Raw genomic sequence first — 18,367 nt, 5'->3', positions numbered from 1 at the left:
CTCTCTGGTGCTTTTAAAGGAAATGTTTGATGGTTTCTGAATGGATTTAAATAAAAAACTTCTGAAATATAATTACAGCCACAGTTATGTCTATTAAAGTTGCAGGTCACAACTAATGTGCATTACATTACTATGTTTATGTTCGAATAAGTGCTCCCAGTGAAAGAGAAACAATGGAGGGAATGGGTACAGCACCCTCTGATACTGAAATCGCTTATTTGTAGTTATCTGTTCCTTTAATGGTGTCTTGAGATGTTGTTTATCAGCATTTCTTAAAGTTTGATCTCTAAATTATCGGCATCAGAACTTCCCTAGTACATTTTACAAAATGCAATTTCTGAGGCTTCTTCGTGGGCTCATTGAATCAGAAATCCTGGGGGAGCAAACAATGTGTGGAGAAAGACATTGCTTGTAAAAAAAATCTGCAGGCTTTATGGAATCGCACATTTTGTCATATATTGAATCAGCCTTGATGGTACAGAAGGAAGAGGAAGGAAGCCAATCAGCATAGAATTCCTTTCTCCCTCTGGGATCCAAGAGCCTAACAAATAGGGGATGCCTAACATGTAGTATTAGAGAACAGGCAGAGTCAGATCCTTGGGTTCTAGCATTGCTTCAAGACAGAGAAAATAATAGAGGTGATATTAATCATTCTAGACATAAAGATGCCTGTACATAGTATTTTCAATGATCATCCACAGTTTCTGCTTGAAATTAACAGTGACAGACCCACAAATGGCCTTTGACCAGTGGGTCGAACTGTAAATTTTATGATGGTAATTCCCATTTTATGAAGAACTGAAAATATGCTGGTAAAGCCTTGACATCAAGTAATCTGAAATGAACTGAAGCCAGAAGTGGCAGATGTGAGCTATGACCTCAGGCCTGTCTGTCACTGTGGTTATGCCTTTTCTCTTATAACACTTACTTTCTCAGGATAGGGTCAATGGAGGGATGCAAGACATTGCCAAGGCCACCCATTAAAGCTGCTGCTTCTTGAGTTGCCCTGCATCAGTCTGGCTGGGTTTGGACTTTCTGGGTCTCTCATTGAAGACATGGTGATTAGAAAGCCTAGTGTTTGGAGATAAACATGATGGAGAATATGTTGCTTGTGGGCTCTAGAGGAAGACAATGGGTTCATCTTCATGGCATGCAGGGAGTGCCCGGCTAGGTGTCCTGCCCTGTGGGGACCAGTGAGCATGGAAACCTGGGCAAAATTACTTCTTTGCATTTTGGGTTTAATGCATTCATTTGGATTACATATTTGCAGGGAGTATAATCAGCTTCCCCAGGGCATAGATCAGAGGCACAGTAGGAATAAGAGTAGGGAAAGGGGAAGTTTGGCAAATATTTTTTTAAAAAAAGAAAACTCACTATTCCTATTGTTTTCCTTAAGCAAATTACTGAAATTATTTCTCAATAAAATCTTCTTTGGGGAGATGCAAACAGTCAACTATGAAAAAAAAAACCATGAAGCAAGAAATAATTTAGAATAAAAATGGTAGAGGTACTGAGTGGATTGTGAACTCCTAGAGGGTTCTCCAACATTCTGCCTAAGGATGCTGCATACTGCACTGTCTAGCATAGTATATTGAACACAGACGATGTGTAGAATATGTGCACAGGATGAAAAGAAGATAAAGCTGTCAAGAGGTGTTAATTATACTGATGCTGGAGAGCAATTTTTCAGTACAGTCCAGGAGGTTTATTTCCAAGATATTTTAGCAAATGTCAAGGTCCTGTGCTATTATGATGGACGTTAATAAACGGGTACGCTACAGATGTTGACAGGGTCTTACTCTCTTGCTAGTGACCCATGGCCTCTCAGACAAATCTCTTTTCTTCTTGTATCACTTCACAACACTCAAGTCATGGTAACCATAGAAATGCAGGTCACTTTCACAATATGATAGGTATGTTCTCTTTAATAGGTGTTGTCTTCTGCCCATGTCCTTCAGCCCTGGAGTTCAGCTAAGGGAAGTCAGGTGTGGGGAATAGAATGATACTGGGCCAGACTCAGCCAAGACATAGCCGCCTATATGCCAGGACCAGCTTCTCAGATAAAGTCATTCTACGTTAGGCCTCTATGCTATGGGGCTGGTGTGAGTGAGAACTGGAAGAATAAAAAGAAGACAATACTGCAGTCTTAACCCTGCTGGACATGAACTATCTGGGTAGTTGTTCAGGTGAGTTTGATCTTTCTGGTGTGGCAACTGTTAGAATAATTTCAGGGTCAGCCCAGTCTGTAGAGAATGACTGCTCATAACAGTCGTAAGTAAAAGGAAAATCCCAATAAGGTACTGATCTTTGTTACTTCCTCCTCTGGTGCTAATTAACTCTGCACTCGAAACATAGCTTCTCCATCGTGAAGAAATTTATTCCTTAAGGAGTGGCCTCATCTACTTCTGTGATGGGAGGAGGAGATAGGGGCTGAACAGGTCTAATTCTCAGTCTCATGTGGGAGCTGTGGTGGGAACAGTTGGCAAGAGTTAATAGCACCACCATTGTAGACTGGGCCTTCAGGTCAGGGGGAAAAGTCTGGAGCCTGTGCTGAGACTGGGCAGGCATTTTTGGGTGTTCATTAACACTTACCAGACACTTTTACTTGGCCACAAGGTTTCAGGGCCAGAAACAATGCACCTGAGAAAGAACTGACCTTTCCTGGGTTTCAGAGAGTGTACCATGGTTGATCAATATAAATAATGTTAGTCAGCCATCTTGTTTCCCTTTCTTGTAATTGATTTAGCGGCAGGCATGAAATGTACCTGTTTCTGCCCTTTTGGAAAGGACCATTGCCATCTGGAGTGAGAACAGATGTGATCACCTACATGAAAATCCAGTGCACTCAGGTCTATTAAAATTTTATCTTAGAGAGAGCGGGAGTCTCCCAAGACTCCTAAGGTCTTCACAAGATCCTCATGAGATCTTCACCAAACCCTCCCCACACTAAGCTATATAAGAAGGAAATAACGGACTGGGACTTTGAATCCCTCAGTGATGTTACCTGCCTGGATGTATCCCAGTAGGATGCTTAAGTGGTACAGCTTTTCATGTTTTGCCTTCTTGCTGGTAGGACTGACTGGCAGTACAGAGAGATAGCATAAACTTTCCCAGAAGACTTCCCAATGGTGTTGCTGCTTTGCTGCCACTCACACTTCCATGAGTAACCTCAGAAAACTCGTCTCATGACGCTGACTTAGTGGAATCCTTTCTTTGGTCCATCTGTACCCTTTCTATCTGGGTCAATGGTCTTCCTAGGAAAAATCATGCATTGCCATATTAAGAAATTATACCTTTTGTACTTTTTGTAACAGATGGGCTTGATTGTCTATGTGGAGTCAACCAAACTCTTCTTGCTTAATGTCTGTACCCCTACAATTTTGTTTTTTTCTTTCTTACTGTGAGCTGGTAGTGTAACCCAGCTCCATGTGTGGTTTAGGGGGAAACTGATATCATTACTTCCTGATCTCCTCAGTTAACACTGTTCTCACAGTTATGCAAACTGATGGCATTAGTAGTATACTTGACTTTCATTAATGATTTGATAATTATCTATATCTTGTAGTTTTCTTTTTATTGTTTCAGGAGTCTAAGCCTTGTTTGTTTACATAGCTCCTCTAGGTAAAGACAGCTTATCTCTACTATAACAATTCCTAAGCCCTATTCTTAAGTAATCCTGATTTAATAGCACTAGATTCCAAATACACGAGACTTTAAAGATTTATTTTCATTGTGTGAAAAAGAGGCAGAGAGGTAAGGGGAGAAGTAGGAAGAGAAAAAGATATAGAGAGACAGTGACAGAGACAGAGCCTTAAGGTGTCCCAATAGGCCAGAGATGTTAGATGCCCTGAATCTGGAGTTTCAGGTGATTGTGAGCTACCTAAACTGGATGCTGGGAACAGAGGCCAGGTCATCCACAGTTACATTCTATGTTCTTCACTGCTGAATTGTCTCTGCAGCTCTAGGTTTTTCTTGTGAAGGGCTGGATGATTCCTTGCATATACATGCCACATTTCTTTATCCATTGATTTGTTTATTGACACTTGATTGTTTTGTTACCTTCACTAATGGAAATAAAGCTACAACAAATATCAGAGTGTAGATACCCTGTTTAATTTAACCTCATATGTTTTGGATATATATCCAGTAGGGAAATGGTAGATCAGATGATGGCTAAAAAACTAACTCACAGGTAGGAGGCAAAGACTCAGGAGATTCACTATAGAATGTAGTATTTGTAGTTACTAACATATACTGTGCACTTGAAAAGTGATGGGCACATTTTAAATGTTCTCGTCCCAGTGAATAATATGTGAATCTATGTATCATTCTGCAACATCGACATATGTCAGAGCTAACTTTCACACTATTAACTTTCTTCCCTTTCTTTTGCTGATTAAAATATAATTATATAAAAAATTCTGATATCGTGGAACGTGCCTACAGACAAGATACTTTAAATTTATTGGCCAAGATTTTCATTCAACACAGAAGATGCTGGTTTTGTAGGGTAATAGATAGCATGGTATTCAGCGGGGGCTATTGTGATGGACAGGTTTTATAGAAACCTAGGGCCTTGCTGTTTGTAGTACTGCAAAAGATTGGCATGTCAATACATGACACATGAAATTTGTTAAAGGGCATGGTTTGCTAAGTACTGTGCCCTTCCAAGGAAGCAGCTTAAAATTACACAGGAACAGTCAGGACATTAAGGTATTCCTTCTTCAGATCAGAGGGAAAATGTCCTAATTTTATGAGTGAGCTTGTTGTGTTAAAGGATGCCTTCTGTAAAGAGAAAGTGTGTTTGCTCTGAAACTCGGAAACCCTGCTTTTTCATTAGCTAGAACAAGATCCTAAAATAATGGCTCACTGGGCTCTTTCAAGATTGCATTACCATTAGTGATGAACTAGGGTGTGACACAGAGTAGAAAAAGACAGGGGTCATGGAGGAGTCATGATATGGTTAGCAAGTGTCACAAGATACGAGGTGGAGATGAGATTCCCTTATTATTCTTGCCTAAGGATACCTTGAGTGATATATAGAATTTGCCTAAGTAAGTTTAACACAGCTCTTTCTGTCAGCATAAAATTCCACTCTTGGCTAATAAAAATGGAATGGGACATATTTGCTTATTGGCAGGATCGTTTCTTAAGTGATACACACAGTAATGACGCGTCTAACGTGAATGCTTATGTAGATTCAGTGGAACTAGGAGCAAGAGGGTTTTATTACATGAAAAATGACTTACATAAAATTATTCTCTTACATACCTTAAGACTCATACACAGAAGTACACGAAGCCAGGAGGTGGGGTAGATTCTCAGGCCCTGGTGTCTTTATTTTGTGGCCAAAATGCTGTCTTTGAAGTTGCTTTCCCCTCCTTTCCTCTGTTTAATACTTTTATGCTTTAATAACTTCTGCCTAATTTAGGGTCTGTTGAAGTCCTTAAAAGGGAAAGCAGTGATACTGGCAGGCACTGCATGTTTAGCGGGGTCTACTCTTATCACTCAGCTGCCCCAGTAGCTGTGATTCTGGGATACATAGCTTTTTCCCCATGTTCCGTGACTCGGGTCAGTCAGGTGTTTGTTATCCTGAACCTCTGGGTTGCCAGGCAGCCACAGGGAAAGGGATGTCTAACGTCTTCTGGCAGTTTCTTCTGGCCATGTGGCGCCTCGTTTTTATTATACTGTGTTACAGAAATTATCCTACTCTAGGTATGTCTCTCATGGAAAAGGCTATTAGCAACACTCCCACAGGTTGCTGGTAGATACTTTAAAAATTAGGGAGAACAAAATGAACTCTTTACTTACAAAGTCCTGCATGACTTGCAGATTGTTAAGTTCCTTAGGAAAAGAGTGATTATAGCTCCGGGGATATTCCTTTCCACAGATTCCTGCCCAGCATTTGGGCATCTCTATGACACATTAGGAGGAGGGGTGTGGTGCTCGCTTCGGCAGCACATATACTAAAATAGGAGGAGGAATGTGCTTCTAAGGCAGATTTAAAACACTGACATGTGTTGTATTCATCTGACAAAGGAAATTCTTGAAATATGGTCTATGATCCAGCAGCAAATGTAGCGTTGGGAATGTGTAGACAGGTACCCTCAGGGCCTGGTTCAGAGCTGCTGAGTCAGATACTTTGAGATGAGGTCCATTCATCTCATCAAGAACACATGCTCCGGATTCTGATGCTAGATCCTCAGATTCATGGTGCCCAGTGTCCAGAGCACAAGAGGAAACAAGGGAAATAGAATTCCTGGTCTCTTGACCTATGACCCTGCACTATCAGCCCTGGGGTAAGGGTTGTGTTTTGTCTACTTTCTTCTGATGTATCTTTGGGTGCATTATTTAGCTTTGCTAATGCCTCAGTTTCTTCTGATATAAAGTGAAAACAATTGGTTCAATCTTCTCTTTGTTTGTTATAACTATTTTTATCGGCTTTTGTAATTTTAGATCACACCATGTACTGTGTAGCATCCTTTAGTGGAGCTAATGAGGCGGGATGCAAGTAGGTCTTGACCGTTCTTCAGGATTCTTATTAGTGTGAGTGTGTGTGTGTGTGTGTGTGTGTGTACATGTTCATGTGTGGGTTTACACAAGTAGGTGTTTATGTATGCATATAGAGGTCAAAAGTCACATTAGGTGTCTTTCTTGACTGCTCTCCACATTACTTTGTGAGACATGCTCTTTCTTTCACTGAGCTTGCAGCTCTCAGATTCCTCTAGGTTGCCTACCACCAAAGCACAGGGATCCTCAGTCTTTGCTTCTGGAGCCTTGTAGCGCTGTGATTAGAGATGTGAACTGTTGTTCCCAGCTTTTTGCGTGGGAACTTGGCATCAAGCTGATGTTCTCATACATGTGTGATAAGTCTTTTATTGACTGAGCCATCTCGCCAGTTCTGGGATTCTTTATCAGTGTTTAGGAAAGGGATCTAGTTGGTCTGTCTTCTGGTTCCTCTGGTGAGTGAGGAATGAGCCCAAACAGGGCTTGTTCTGCTTGATGAAAAAGGAATTGCAATAGAACGGATGATAGCTCAAAACATTATTGGCTTTAATATATTTCTTACAGACACCCAACAATATTAATAGTCTCTGGCTCTAAATTCTTATAAAAATAAAACATTAAGGGGTTTCTTTATGATAATTACATATATATTACCTACATATAATATTCAAGTATCCCATTACTATTCCTAAAGACTAAACATTAAAAAAATAAATTAAATAATTAACAATCTTAGATTCTCTGTAAAAGATATTAAACAGGGAAAGAGTTTCATATATTGAACGCAGTGATAATAGAGAGCAGGCATCACCTACTCCATTTTCTTTCCATTCACCTCAGATATTCTTTCTTTTGTGAGTCTTCAGCATATTTTAAGGTACTGCCTTAGTTCTCCAGCTACCATATGGCTTCCTAAGGTTCTCCTTGAAAGGGACCCATGTGCTCACAGCCAGAGTTCTTCCCAGCTCTCATGGCTACCTTTAGTTTATGGGGTGTGACTACTTGCCTTAAATCCAACACTTATTAAAGACTCTGGGGTCTTTAAGAATTTGTTGCCTGTAAGGATCAGCATTTTGAGATATTCTATAGTTCTGGGTTTTCTTGTTACAAGCTCCAGATCAAGCTATATCAAGTACATCCTCATTCAAATTGAATGATGTGAATCCATGTATATTAATAAAATGTCTAAGTAGCTTTAAATTATCCCATCAATGAATAAGCAGAAAGAATTCTCTTAGTGTTTTTGTAGGTCCCAAACCAACACAGACTTTTCCAGAGCTGAAGACCAACATTCTCCAGCAGGCCATCTGATATCATTCTTAACATCCATCCCGTGAGGTGGGTGGGGTTGTGTGCACATTCCCAAGATCTCTGAGAATAGGAAAAAAGATAAAGTAGATCCATGTATTTTCTTTTCAGGGTCAAAGCCCTTTCTATAGGAAGGAAAATTTCCTAAAACTTAAACCTACTGGGTAAATGGCCCTAGTGTCTGCATAAGGATTTCTCTGATCTTGGAAGGTGCTAAGATGTTGCTGAAATTCAAGTTTAATCAATCAACCCATCTGTATTTATTGAGATCCTGCTGGGTTCACTTGGCTTCCTGGTAAATGAATGATAGAAAATGAATCAAACAGATCACAATGATGAGAGGAGAAACAAATGTGTGTGTACAACAAAGTTTGACACATGATGCATAGGTAAGCATTGCAAAGTAAGAGGGAAAGCCCGGCCCCCTCTGACAACCAGGGCAGTCTGGAAATGTCTCATATTTGACACGTGAATTTTTGATTCTTGCAACATCCACCTGTCCCAAATCTCACCCTGCATCCTCCAGAATCTCAGGTTCTGCAATAGCACCACCCCGGTTTGTTAACTGGGTAAATAAAGTCTCAGAGGGGTAAATATAAGCCTCCCTGATAAGTATACTTGGTGAAAGAGATGTAGGGATTAAATCTGGCCTGTTGTTCATATCTGATGCTCTTCCTATGATTATTTTTTAGAACAATCTCTAAAAGAGGCTTCTTAACATTTATTCTACCCTTACAGTTTGACTGTAGTTACCTAAATGTCAAGAAACAGGGGTCTAAATATCTAAGATTTCATTTAAGGGATTTGAGGGTTTTTGGAGGCAAAGGTCAGCGTCCCCTGAAAGGAATCGCCTTCCTCCACTAAAACTATCTTGCTAAGAGTTGTTCAATTATGTACTAAGGATTCAGATGCATAACACATTCAAAAGAGCAGAGTAACATTTCGTGCATCTCTTTCCAGATTGTTCCCTTGCTGCCAAATGCTTCTCCCAGCACTTAACTGTTCCCTTATATGAGTAAGGCTCAGCCATAGACGGTACAGGACTGAGCTGGAGTTAGGACCAGCCCGACGAGACAGGATTTCCAGGTTCCAAGGTCATCACAGAGCTTGCCTGATGACATTACCTTCATTGTGGGAAGTCACTAGCAAAGTCAGTTGAAATGGCAATTAAAAACATGTTAGAAAGTTCAGGTAGCTGCCGCAGTGGCCATTCCCAGGGGTGGTGCCAGGAACCTGGTAGGTTGTATCCATACTGATATTTGTGTGCAGTTGTTGATTTCATGAGTTGGCTAGCACAGCTTTCAGAGGAAGCATTTTGTTGCTTTTGAACCTCAAACATCAGCGCAGTATAGTCCTAAAGAGACAGACCTGGAAGAAAGTTAGAAGGAAAAACATCTGCTGAAGGACAGAGTACCAGGGAGACATTTCAAATGCTTGCTTTAGTATTAATTATAGATAGATTTCTTTTAGTGATTCCCTTTGAAACAGTCCCTTTAAATGCCTAATATATTATCAAAGGCTAGCTGAAGTATAACGTGGCGCTTGTTGTTCATGGCAGTTCCTTTTAACAAGTCAACATTTATGCTGACATTCATTCACAAGAATGGCTTCAGTTGAAAACATCAAATATATCTGAACTTCTTTTAAGGTCCAGACTGGTAAATTTAAGGCCTGTAATACCTAGCATGAAATCTATGCACAACAGAGCAATCTCTGTTTGTGTATCTTGAAGATTCATCAGATTGCTAACTTTCAATATTCTTAGTTTTCTATTATGTTTAGCTTGGTACTACCTTTATTGACTATGATTCACTGATATCTTTTAATCACTGATATCCTTTAGTTTAAAAGATAATTTAGTTAAAGTAATTATTCAGCCAAAGTGCCCCATATCTGCAATATTATATTTAAGTATATATAACATACTTGGATCTATCTTACAAATAAAAATACTGCAGCGTTAGATAAGTTTAGGATATTTTTTCATTTCTTTTTTTGCTTTTCTTTATTGATTTATTTACTCACTATTTATTTATTTACTTTCTCAGTAATTGGAATCAAACCAAAGATTGGAGAATGCTGGGCACTTTGCCACCTCACCATAAGAACCAGTTTCATCCTGTACCTCTGGTGGAAGCCTCTTATGTCACTAGAGGACCGGTCAGCATCCTGACCCCTACATTGGTGCCTAGTCCAACTGTCATCAGAGAAGCTTAATTCAGCAACTGATGGAAACAGATGCAGAGACCCACAGAAAAACATTAGGCTGAGCATGGGGAATCCTGCTGGAGAGAGGAAGGAAGGGTGGTAGGAGCCAGAGGGGGTCACAGGGGCACCACAAGCAAACCCACAAAATCAACTAACCTGGGATCATAGGAGCTCACAGAGAATGAACTGTCAGTCAGGCAGCCTGCATGGTACTGACATAGGCACTCTCCCTATATATGACACCTGTGTAAGTTAGTTTTCTTGTGGGACTCCTAACAGTGGGAGCAGGGGCTGTCTTTGACTCTTTTGCTGTCTCTTGAGACCCTATTTCTCATATTGGTTTGCCTTGCTCAACTTTAATAAAAGGGGAGGTGCTTAATATTACTGCAACTTGATATGCCATGTTTTGCTGATATCTATGGGAGGCCTGCCCTTTTCTGAAATAGAAATGGAGGAGGAGCGGATTGGGGGGGAAGGGCAGAGGAGAGGTGGGAGAAGGACTAAGAAGAGAAGAGGGAGGGAAAACTGTGATCAGGATGTAAAAAAACAGGTTTAAAAAATTTAATTTAAAAAAATATGTAAGACAAAATATTTAAAATTGTAGAATAAACTGACACCATTAAGACTTAAAAAAAGAGCTAGCTTTATTTATAGGGTCACTCTAATAATTCAGAACTCTGTAGATTATTGCCCTTCTAAATATACCATATGTATATTGTTACTTCCTATTTTATTGTGCCCTGCTTTTATTAGCTTATGTATCATCAAAGTTCTCCACCTGCTTCCTAAATATATTTCTGTATAATATATTACCATTAGGTAGGACCTTAGATTTTCTGTTTCAATTATCTTAAGGGTAGATTCAGAGAAAGGAGCAAGTATGTCATTGCTAAAAGTAAGGAGAAGCCAGCCGACCCTCTGAGTGGCAGGTATGAGGTAGCGGCTCAGTCTCTCCGGACCATCCCTTTGCGTTGCATATCCCTCCAGAGCACTGATGGATGTTCGGGGAAATGCTGGTGTCAATGGATGTACAGACACTAGAGACTGTGACTGAGATTGTCCTACAAATGTGGAATTAAGGATCAGAAATAACTGGGAAATCAAGAAAGTGGTCCTCTTTTAAAGTCAAAGGCATGGTCTAAGGGACATGTTTAGGTCCCCATCTAGCACAGGTGTTGAGTCCGCCTGGAAAATCTCTGTAAGCCTTATGCTTCTCACCTGTAGACAGTGAAGCACACACTGGCAAGAGTACTACACGGCTGGCAGAGAAATAAAGCCAGCAGGAGTCTTTAGGCAAGGAACACAGTTTAGATGATTTCCAGCGTTAGTTACTTAAATATTGCCTCAACCTCTTTACAAGCACCAGACAGGCCCAGCTTTCTGTTTCATAGTGCCATCCCCATGGCCCTGTACGGTAACCGTGTTTTGACAGTGTTCTATCTTCTTTTATCAGATACAGCAACTTAATCTCCCGCTGGATGTGCCCAGCGCCTTTATTTATTCTCCGTTTTTATCTTAGTGTTTCTGCGTTTTTTTCTTTTGAAATACAAATGAGAAGAATTAAAAGGAACCCTGTCACCATTCATAGAAATAGTGAAAAATAGTTTTATTTGGCATTTTCACTTTTATCTGCTGTTATTTTAATTCCTTATTTTGTATCTACCAACTACTCAAATATGGTCTGCTTTCCTAGGGGTGAGCTTTCTCAGTATCCACTCCTACTCACATTGGCACCAAATTCTTGCTTTAACTCAGTATTTTTATTTTCCTGAAATCTAGATATTATTTAAACAACTACTAGAATCATTTACCTGTGCCTCCAAAATGAATTTCTTATTCATCCAAACCTTCTTATCATTTCTTCTTGACAATAAAGTTAACAAAACTAAGAACAAAATTTTCCTTCTTTTCCTTTTGTAATCTCTTATTGATTGTTTTATATATATATTATAGTGCAGAGAGTTAGCCTTGAGACCATATGCACATAACATAAAAACAGACCCAGCAGGTTGTATTTATATATTTGTACATACACATACAAGTATATGTGTGTGTGTGTGTGTGTGTGTGTGTGTGTGTGTGTAGCAATGATAAAAAGTAAGCATTGGCTTGAGAGTGTGGGAAGAGACATTGGAGGCTTTCAAGAGAGGGAAGCTGGCAGGGTCTGGAAGGAGGATAGGGAGTGTGTAAAAGTGATGTAATTCTACTTCAATTAAAAACATATTTTAAAAAATCCCCTCAACTACTTCAATTCATCTCTTCAATGCCTAGGATGCATCTTAGCTAGTCTTCTGAAGTCTCTCGTCAAAATCCAGTCTAAAAGGATCATTACTTCGAAGGATGTCATCTGCTGCCTATGTCTGAACTCCTTTTGCCAAGCTCTTGGTTTCTGTTGGAATAACTCAGAATTCCTCTCGGTTTTGTTGTGTAGGTGATAAAGTCTCAATATCATCCACAAAGTCTGGTTTGTTGGTGGACATTTGGCTACGAGGATCTTCTGAGGACATCACCCTGAACTTAATGTCCCCGTAGTCTTACTGCCTGATAGATGCTTGGTGCTACTGGTAACAGCTTTGTGTACAAGGCTAGGAGGTCTCAGGTAACTCAAATTGATGCTCTTTTGTGTTTGACTTTGCAATAATGTTAAGAAGTTGTTTCTGAACAAAGAATCTTTAGGAGTGCTGCTGTTCTCTCTTAGTAATCTAAGAGGAGGATTTTTGCTTTCACCTTTGTGCTAACTGCAGAATCAGCTCCACTCTTCCATGGTAAGCAGTTTCAAATTCTTTCCACGTTACACTTCTAATGACAAAGGCAGCATTTGCAGCTCACCTAACATGAACAATTCAGTTAGTAAATATATTGGAACAGGGATCATACGCATCATATTATTGGCCTCACTGAAATTCCATCAAGGCATACTACATCAAAAAGATATTTTGATCAGCTGAAAGCTGCTTTAGTACCCAGCCACTTTAGCTTTCAAAGTCAAGTTCATTGAGATAAAAGTCATATTTAGTAAAATATATTTTTCTGGATAAATAGTTCCACAGATTTGAGCCATGCCTACATTTATGGAATTAACTAACATAGTCAAGATACTGAACATTTCTATCACTTAGAAAGGCTCCCTTGCGTATCTTTCATAGTCCCTTTGTAGCCAACCCCTCTTTATACCCTAGGACTCTGGCAACCCCTCATCTTTCCATCTGTTCTTAGAGTATGGCCTTGTCTCTGACATTGTATATTTAAAATAATTCAATATGCAATATTTTGACCTGAGCTGTTACCATAATGCATTTGAGAAATATTTCCATATCCATGTGTATTCAGGTTTTATTCTAGTTTATTACTGAGCAGTATTTCATTATGTGAATCTTATATGGTGGTGGTGGTAGTGTGTGTGTGTGTGTGTGTGTGTGTGTGTGTGTACCACAGTGTAGTTATTGTTTCCCTAGATGATGGACAATTGGTAAGCTAGATTTCCCATGAACCCTGCATTCTGATGCTCGTGCTCTGATTTGTTTCCTGTCTGCTCATATGAGTAGACCCTAAGATTTGTCTCCAACCAACAGAACATAAAAAGGGTGAACTTAATTGTTTTGCTACGAGATTCTTTGTTGAAAGTGCTACAGAAATGTGAAATTAAAGTTGTTGGCTTGGATCTTTCTATCCTTCTGAGAAAATACCTAGGAGTGGAATTACTGAGCCATATGGTCAATGTATATTTAACTTTTTAAAATACATGTTCAAGCTGCACCAATTACATCCCTCAGGAACATATGTGAGTTCTAGCTACCTCACAACACCATATATTATTATCATGCTTGAGCTGGATTCTAAGAATTCGAGGTTCAAGGAATTATTTTCATTTTCCTTTTGGCCTAGTGCTTGTCTAGTGCTTAGAAGTTGCTCTTCAGAAATTCAATTGTTGTTAATTGATTTTAAGCACTTTCCTTTGTACCCACCTGGAGGAGCTTTTGTTTCTTATCTCGAAGGGACAGGGTTAAACAAACAGTGTTTCTTCCTTATTTTTACTTCCCAGACGGACACAATGACTCCTCTATAGGAATGGGTCTCAAACATGGTTGTGCATTAAAATTACCTGGAGAGGCATGATGCTTTAAATGCACCCTACTTCTCTGTCTGTCGCCTGTACCAATTAAATCTAACTCTCTGGAAAGAGGGCCAAGAATCACACTCTTAGTTCTACACCACCTGGTAGGCAGCAGGATCACTCCAGTCAAGCTAGAGTAATTGTTCAAGGTGTGGTCAGGGTCTCTAACGCTCCCCAGATGACTTTTTTTAGGCAGCTAAGTCTTCCATCCACAGCCCTAGCACTGGTCCCATTATCTACTACACAAAGGGAATCCTTAGGAACTGGAAACCCAGGGCTGTAAGAGTCTCACCTTGACTGCAATGGAAGCAGGTGGGGAAATCTGCAATTCAGATAATATGGTCTCATCTTGCAGGTTGTGAACTTGGTACTAATTACATTTGTCTGCTGCATAAACATCAGTTGTACATCTGCCCCTAGATTTTATTCCTTCTACAAACTGCAGCGTAACCAACCCGAGTCATGGTTCTCAGGGTCCCACAGGCTGAGGAGTACCGAGGGGGCCAGAGATGCAGAAGGATGGCGGGGAGGATGTAGCTGTCAGCAGCATTCCACACCCTCCTGCATTGCATTGTCCTTGGCCCCAATTTTGGCGTTTGAAATTTGCCTCTGTGTGACATTGCTCCTGTTTTGATTTCAGGAGTTACTGTGTTTTTCTGCTTAACTTGCAGCAACTAATGGTTTTTGTGCTGCTGGTGGAAAATGAATGCCAATACACTGTTGTAAAGCAGAGTGTGGACTAAAATATTTAGGTTGGTAATCAAAATCTCTTGGTGAGTTTGCCTTGCCCCATTTATGTGGTTTGATGGGTGGCTGATTCTAGGGACTGTACACTGGTCACAGTTGACAAAAGGGAATCAGATATTATGACCCCTTTATTGAAGCATGTCAGAGCTGCAAAGCAGGCAGAATATCACAGCAAAAATGATCTCATGATACGTTTGTTATCAGAATAAAGACTGGACACACTTTGTCACTGACCCCTTGAGCACCCTTGAGTCGGCTATGTATCTTTAAATTTGTTTTTTTTTTTTTTGCTCAGCTACTATGAGTTTACCTTTTGTTTCTCTGTTGTTTTGTTTCCTTGCTTTAATCCTGTATCTCAGACACTTCATTTTGAAACACTCTACAGTTCCATGAACACTGATGTCTGACAAACACAAGGCAGCCTCCGTCCATAATCCCTGAACAACCCAACATTTCCGTTACAGATAACAGAGAGTACACATGTCTGCAGCTTACTTTGTGTCTGCTACTGGCTCTTCGGAATGACGAGCCTCTTGAAGTTAGAGATTCTCCTGTTCAGCCTCAGTGCCTTCACCGAATAAATGTTTTCTTTATACCCTTGTTCTGTGCTGATGGATTGGGAGTTCTGGCCTCTGCATCTCTTTATCCGGTCCAGAGCCACTGTGGCAAAGGAGGAGGTGTAGAAAGTCAAGGGACAGCTCTCTCTTTTCGTTGGCTAAACCATGTCATAAGATTGCGCCCAACTCTAGATGGGCTTATATGTATAATTCCATCTGATCAAGACTCAGAAAGAGGAAAGGAGATACTTTTGGAATGCAGGAAATCCTGTATTAATATTTAATAGTTTATCCATAAGGCACTGAGAATTATACTTAAAATGGCTAAAGAGAAAATGCACAGGGTTCTGAAAGCAGCACTCTTAGTTTAAGATGGACCATAAAAAACATCCTCAAAGAAGACGTGTGTTGAGGGGAGAGTGTGTGTTTATCTGGTAACAGAGACCCAAAGACTTGGTACCCTCATTACAGACTCTCTGCATAATTGACATTATTAAATTAGAGCCAAAGGATAACAATGCTGGACTTAATGCAGAAGACAAATTTCAAGTCTTTACCCAAGAGGTGTCATTAAGTCCCAGAGAGATGACAGGATTTTCCTCAGTGGCACACAGCAAGCAGCAGAGAGAACTAAAACCAGACTCAGTTCTGACTCAAGGTCTAGTCTTGCTGGAGGACTACACATGGCTTTTAGTCTATTGATTTCAAGGGAAGTTTGAGGAAAGCCGATTGTCTCATTTTTCCTAATGGCATCTGTAGCCTCAGAATATATGAACTTTGAACAGAGGAGTACCGAGTGTTCTTTCCAACTCTGTTCTTTCACTGAGCACGCGGTCCAATTTCTAAGAGGATTTATATTTCTTGGCTTATGGCTTCTAAATGTTAATTTGCATATGGGATTATTTTTGTTTACTGGGTGAGTTGGATTTAATCCACAGTTTAGTAATATCTTATGAGCATACAGGTTCAGAAGTATATAATCTGTGAGCCTGTGGGAAATCCGTCCCTTTCCAGGGGAAATGAATTCACCCCAATCAGAATATAAGATTAGTCAGGCTTGACCTACCAAATTGAATCAGACAGTTATACAGCGTCAGATGTTCCCAGCATTGGCCTTTTTAATGAGAAATGGATCTATTAGATCTGCTTTACTCTGCCTGTAAAATATTTTCTGAATTCAAACAAAGCTTTCTGTCATTTAGATGGCTATCCGGATCTGAGGATCGCATCGACAGAGACTAAGCAAACTCAGCTTCGGATGGCCTGGCCAGGTGGAACGTGTTTAATTTGCTAACTTGCTGACCCCCTTTCTTCTCTAAGCCAAAAGCCTCAAAAGACCAGACGACAGTGAATACATTTTATAAAAGAGAAGAGTGAGACCAAAGCAACCCAGCAGAAGTCCTTTGGAGCGGCGGTGTGAAGTATGCAATCTCTCCTGCTGGGGGCGGACAAAGCATCCATAGCTCTTTGCTTTCAAGTCACATCCACAACTCTGTCCTTAAATGCAGCTTCGGGGGCCTGACAACTGGAGTTGACTAGTTAAGTGGATCTTAAGTTCCATCTTTAAAATCACCCAGCTGTTCTCCTTTCTCAAAAATAAAACCAGCCCAGCTGGTGGATGGGAGTTTCCTGCTGTGACCCAGGAAGTTAAGGCCTGGAGACAGGTGTGGGTGGGGAGACGGAAAGAGGGGGGCGGGGAGGGGAGGCAGGTGCTGCACTTGCCAGAGGCAACTTTCTCTTGGGCGCTGAAGCTCTGGGAATGGTGCTGCCCATGTCTGGGCTTACTCCGAAAGAAGCCTATGTCTTGCTGTGCTCTGCAGGCATGTGGGGGGAAGGGGTCAAGGCACAATGGGACCATTGACTCTTAGAGCTGGCAGGGGTATTTGAAACTGAGGTGAATTACCTTAGATAGGCTTAATACGGGGCCTGCAGTTATGTTCCATGGGCACATAACTAACCAAAAACCTGTTATTCTGCTTCAACTGAGTGTTCCTTTTCTGATAACTCCTGATGTTAAGTGGATACAGAGAGAAGTATTAAAATCTTGATAGTATTACTGGGGAAAAGTATGCTAATATAAATGATAGAATTACAAGTGATGTTTGCAATACCAAAATCCTATTCTTGTTACACTATTGAATGTAGCACGATTAGTAAAAATGTAGAGACAGATATTGGGGTTCAACCTGAAGGCCAGAAAAGTAATGTAGCCAGCCATTGGCTTTTACCTCTCTCTACCTCTGTCCAAAAATTGCTATCCTGCCATCAGGAATCCCCAGAATGAGACTGAGTCTGAACTCTGTCTTCTCTCGTTTTACAATCCTCTCTAGTGCTGGGATTAAATACCACTACTGCTCGGTTTCTTTGGCAAATAGTATGGTTACTGGGATTAAAGGTGTGTGCCACCACTGCCTGGTCTGTGTGGCTGATCAGTGCAGCTTTTTAGCTCTCTGACCTTCAGGCAAGCTTTATTTATTAAAATACAAATGAAATGCCACTACAATCGAGTATGCAGAATGTATCTGAATGATATTTCACATTTGGGGATCGCGGTTAGGCAGTATGGAGAGGCGGCCGCTGCTAGGAGAATGAGAACATAAACATAGACATTCTTCTAAATGGATGGTCCATTTCCTTACTGTGAGCCTTCTTTCATGGCTTCGCTAGCTTAGATCACCTCTTCCTGTTCGAAAGCCTACCTCAAATCCATTCAGCTTTATTTTAAAGACCCTGTTCCATACCAGTCCAAAGGGATGTGATTTCCTGATGGTTTCCATCTTCCCATTGGTTCCTAGCATACAGACTGGTGCGAATGCCCTGAATATCATGGTGTCAGATACACTAAAAGGCCATGGGTTTCTTACCCAGCACTCCCTTCAGTGAACTTGGAGGAACGTTGTAGATTGACGCATACAGTTTTCAGGAA

Source organism: Alexandromys fortis, unplaced genomic scaffold, assembly GCF_014885135.2.
Source record: "Alexandromys fortis isolate MF-2015 unplaced genomic scaffold, M_Fortis_MF-2015_v1.1 scaffold_71, whole genome shotgun sequence".
NCBI classification, from domain to species: Eukaryota; Metazoa; Chordata; class Mammalia; order Rodentia; family Cricetidae; genus Alexandromys; species Alexandromys fortis.
The sequence above is the reverse complement of the archived record's forward strand: the minus strand, read 5'-3'. Positions refer to the sequence as shown.